Genomic DNA, 5243 nt, shown 5'->3' with positions numbered 1-5243 from the left:
GGCCCAGCGGGCTGCTGCCCTCCAACGGCAAGACCCTCCTGGGCTAGAACGCCCGCTGGGTTTCCTGTGCACGCACCGTGTCGCTCTTTCATCCGAAGTTACTGTGTGGCTTTGTCCCCTGAGACCTGGCCGGGCTCAGCCCCCCTGCTTTCCTGGTGCTTCTCTCTCCCCTAGAAAAGGAGGAGAGGGCAGGGGCCTGGGGTGGCTGTCCTGACCAGTCCTGGCCAGGGACGCTCTGGGGCTGTTGGGGACCCTGGGCAGAGGCTCAGGGTCAGGCTCTCAGCACTCACAGCCAGTTACGTGCCCACGGCTCAGAGGAGGTGGTCACTCCAAATTGCCTTGCTTGGCTTTCCCCCTAAAAGCTGTACTAAAACACTGGAAGAACAAAAAAGTTGAGTGGATCACTTTAAAAACTTAGAAGAGTCCTGCCATTTTGGTAGCGAGGGGAATTATCAACGTCAGATGCACAGCAGTTTGTGGGAATCCCAGCAGCTGTGGTCCCTGCACCCCTCATCCGTGCACTCACCCCGCAGGGCCCCTCCTGTTGCTTCCTGGACACTCACATTGCACTAGGGAGCCCCCCCGCCCCCCCCCCCGGGAGCCAATCCCTGCGTCAGAGCTGGGAGCATGATGGGGAGGGGAAAGATCCATTCAAAAACCATCGAGAGCTTACCACGTCTAGAGAGAAAAACTAACACTAATCACAGAATTAGACCAATAGGAGTCAATCTATAATTGCATCCGGGGCCAAGAAAAGGAGGCACACGGTGCTGTGAGAGTGTCACAGGGGACCTGGCCCACTCAGGCTTCCACAGGGCGTGCAGACGGGGTGGCTGCAGGCAGAGCTGGGGGAGCAGGCGCTGGCCGTCTAGGCAGAGGGGACGGCGGAGGCCGGGAGGGCGGCGTGTGAGGACTGAAAGGCCATGGGGTGGGAAGGGAAGCGGGTGTGCTGCGAGCCGAGGCCAGAGAGGGGCCAAATGGGGCAGAACAATGGAACGCCTTTCAAGTATTTGAAGTGGTTACATGAAATAATCAGATGTACACTTCTAAAAAATTACTCCTGGCTGCAACAGAGAACAAAAGAGGAGGAGATGATGGAGACCAGTGAGGAGTCAGCGCTTGGATCAGGGTGATGGGGTGCGGGGGAGGGGAGGGAACAGGCATCAGAGATCTTTATGAACAATCAGCAAGACTTGGCCGTGCGTTTGACGTGGGAGTGAGGGAGAGGGAGGCGTCAAGGAAGATACGTGGGTTTTGGCTTCCTAGCTGGTTATGGAGTAAGAAGAGGATCAAATTGGAGGCAGGTAATGAGTATCTCTCAGGCATGTTTAGTGTGAGGTGCTTAGAGGCATTCAAGAGTGCAGTCAAAGGGGCAGATGGGCCCTAACCGGTTTGGCTCAGTGGATAGAGCGTCGGCCTGTGAACTGAAGGGTCCCAGGTTCGATTCCGGTCAGGGGCATGTGCCTTGGTTGCAGGCACATCCCCACTAGGGGGTGTGCAGGAGGCAGCTGATAGGTGTTTCTCTCTCATCGATGTTTCTAACTCTCTATCCCTCTCTCTTCCTCTCTGTAAAAAATCAATAAAATATATTTTTTTTAAAAAGGGGGCGTGCAGATGGGTACCTGTGACAGAGCTCTGGGCTAGGAACCGCCTTTGTGAGGTCGGTGGTGACCAACGCCCTGGGCCTGGCCGAGCTCCCGGGGAGCAGAGCGGAGAAGGCAGCGGTGAGGGGCCTCCCTGGACTGGCTGCTGCAGAGGAGACTCAGCGGAGCTTCTGGGGCGAGAGACACGGCAGGGGAGTCGGGTCCTGGGATCCAGCGGAGAAGGACATGTTTTGCCAAGAGGAGGACTTTGCTTCTAGCCACAGTGGGCCCAGACTGACCCCCATGCCGTAAACTCCTTCACACAGCCCACAGAGGCCTTCGCACCAGGCCCGGACACCCACCCCTGCCACAGAGGGAGCCCCCGCTGCTATTTCTTTCTCCAAACCACTTGCGCATGCTGTAGTGTATGCAGTCCCCACGCGGGCCCTCCCTGCGGGAGCCCAGTCTGGCATACCTCGGAGGCAGAGGCAGGGGAAAGCTGGCTTTCTTTGGCTTCAGTCAGCTTTGGGGACTAACCCCATACAGAGGACGTGATCCCCAAATCAATCTGCCAAAGGGCATGGGTGATAGGGGTCCAAGAGCCGGGGGCTGCCATCAACGTCCCCCAGCAGCAATGCGGCCCCGAGAGCAATGCAAAGCAGAGTCTCCAGCCAGGGAGTGAGCTCAGAGAGGGGCCCGCCCAGCCCAGCCGGGTGAGACAGGGGGAAGCACATGGGTGGGGGGGGGGGGGAGGGCTAGGAGCCGGGAAGGGAGGTCTGGGGCCACACGGGGCTCTGTCACCACACTGCCCTGTGACCCGGAACTCACTGCAACCCTGGCTTGTGGTCTCTGAGTGTGTTTCCTCGAGAGCTGGGTGAAGAGAAAGGCTGTGTAACATGCATCAGCCATGGCACCCGTTTTCCTAACTTCTGCTTAGAACATTGTGCCTGGCAGATAAGAAAGGAGCTCAATTAGGCTCCAAATGTCACAGTTTGTAGTCATTACCGGCAGGCACAAACAACGCAAAACGCTCAACAATGGGTCTGATTTGAAACATTAACTTTCAAAAATGCTCACAGATGAATCATTTCATCTACAGTCAACCCTTTTTTTTTTTTCCTCCTAGAGATCTGAACTAGATAATTACTGAGAAAAGAATTGGGGAAAATTTCCACGCACATAATGTGTGCTCAGAAACATAGAAGCAAGCATTGCTCTGGCAGGTACAAGGTAATTCCACATGCAATCTATTCTTGTAGAAACCTTCTAAAATGGATTCAGCGCAAGAAATCCTGGTTGAAAAGCATGTGTGCTTTAAGGCATGTCACACGTGAAACAGGCATGCATGGCGTGTGGGTGTGCACGTGCTCACCATAATGGAGTCCCTGTGCTCCTCCCTCGGTGCAGCCCACGCAGGAGTGGGCACGAACATGATTAATAACAAAACCCCACGCTGCCGCACCCAAGGCGAGCGTCTGGCAGAGCAGCGCCAAAACGAGCAGTGTCAGTGGCTGCTGTGCAGTGGGGGAGACTCGGTAACTATAGCAACTTGCTTTGGAAGCTGTTCCTTCCGTGCCCCAACCCAGGAGGGCCCTGTCAGCCCTCCCAGGGTCACGCCGCAGGGAGAGAGGAGCCATTCAGGAGAGACCGCGGGCCCTCCCTGCACGCAAAGGGCACGCGAAGGGAAGGAAACCTCCTGAAGTTCTACCTGGGACCCTGAAGTCGCAGGTGAGGAACGAGGATGAGCAGGGCAATCGAGGGAGAATGCATTTGGAACTCTTGCAAACAGAATGAGAATTCTCTGCAATGGATGCCTCAGCCCAGGAGTGGCCAGTCTGGTGTAAGCTGGCAGCTGGCATGGGACACAGAAAAAGATCAGGACACTCACAGGGCTCAGGCAGGCTCAGGGTGCCTCCTTCAGGCTCCCGGGTAAGGCTCCGCTCATTCCACAGGGAGGAGGCACTCAACACCAGAACCTCCCTCTCAGATCAGATGGATTTTTGTAGTTGCGACAATTTTTTTAAAAAATGTTTAAGTGTTATTCAACTGCAGGTAGTTGAAATCACAGGGTGAGCTCATGTCTTCTTCTTCTCAAATTCTTTATAGTTGTCGTGAAAAAAAAAAAAAAAACCTGGAGCAAAAGGAGCCCTCAAATATGGTTTCCCATGCCACCAGTTTCCAGTTCTTGGGGTGTCTCTGCAGAGATGGTTTCTGCATAGACAAGCAAGTATTGTGTATACGGATGATCAGTAACTTACTTTTTTACCTTTCCTCCTTCATCCCCGATATCAAGCATGCAGACTCTTCTTCTTCTTGGTATTTTTTAAGGGGGATGAAAAGGGCTCCTCAGAGGATCCAGAACCTTAAAAGGTGTCACACTCGTATTTCTCAGTGGTGCCTACAGCGTCCTGCTCTCTTCCTTTCTCTTCTGTTCCTGGGGGTAGAGCTCTTCACAAATTAGTGTCCCTCCCCTCCTGAGTCCCTGACCCCATAAAGCCTCTCGAATCCTGACCTCATTCAGCCTCTTGAGTCAGTCCCTTGACCCCATTCAGGATTCTCCCCCCGCCCACCCCCCCACCCCCGTCCTTTCTCAGTGGAAGTGCCTCTCACTGGGAAGTGGTCCTGAATTTGCAGTTAAGGTGCAACAGTGCTTCTGAACAGCAGACTATTGAGACTCCTGACCTCACTTGGGAATTATACATCTCAGAGGAGTTTATGACCCACCCACCGCCTTTCACTTCGTAACCTGGGCAGACGACCAGGGTCTGAGCTGTGGTGTTAAAAGCTGGAATCCAAAGGAAGGGGTAAAGAGAAGAAACAATGCAGAGAAATGGGATGTGACCGATAACTGACCGGGTTCAGGGAATGGAGAGAAAGGCGTGGACAACCACCCCGTCTTAGAATCTAAGATTTTAAGCTCAAGCAACCAGAAGAATGGGGGGACCACTGGTAAACAAGTCATTCTTTGTAAAGGGCTTTCAAAAGCCTTAGTTTTTTCTAGGTTGAATACTGTGCTCATCAGATTTCGGAGCCGGACCAGGCATGGGAAAATCTGTGAGGTAATGGAGTTCATCTCCGAGCCTTCTCGGCACCTTTTCTCCTTACTCCTCTGCCTGATTCCGTGGCTATTCTTCCACGCGGCTGCCTGTCATCTAACCCCGGCTGGAGTGATGAACAGTATCAGGTGTGGGCTGATAAAGGCAAAAGCTCTGCCCTCTCCCAGGGCTAGCTACATTTTAAAAGGAGACTCGGGAAGAAATAAAGCCTTAAGACAAAAAAGAATGCACCTGCAAGAGTGGAATGAATGGGTTCTAGGGTTAATTTTTTAGATGAGCTGGTAGTCCTCAAAGCACACTGTTGGTCAATCACAAGGTTAATTCAGTTTTATTGAGAACACTTAATTCCAAAGCTATTCTTACCTGAATAGGCTATTGCCTAATGACGGAGCTTAGGCCTGTTATCATGTGAGGTACAAAGTTACGTTCTAGCCATCCATTTATTTAAGAGATAACAACAGAGGTTAGGTAAGTTTTTTCCATATTTCCTGACAGTCTGTTTTGGTGAGATTTTCTGTGGTCCATAGTAAGTCTTCCCTAACTGGGATTATGTAATATTTAATAATGTTGAAGAAGAATGAAAACTCCATCACCACATCCAAAG

The sequence above is a fragment of the Cnephaeus nilssonii genome (genome assembly GCF_951640355.1).
Source record: "Cnephaeus nilssonii genome assembly, chromosome: 9".
Taxonomy (NCBI): domain Eukaryota; kingdom Metazoa; phylum Chordata; class Mammalia; order Chiroptera; family Vespertilionidae; genus Cnephaeus; species Cnephaeus nilssonii.
This window is presented reverse-complemented; position numbering follows the sequence as displayed.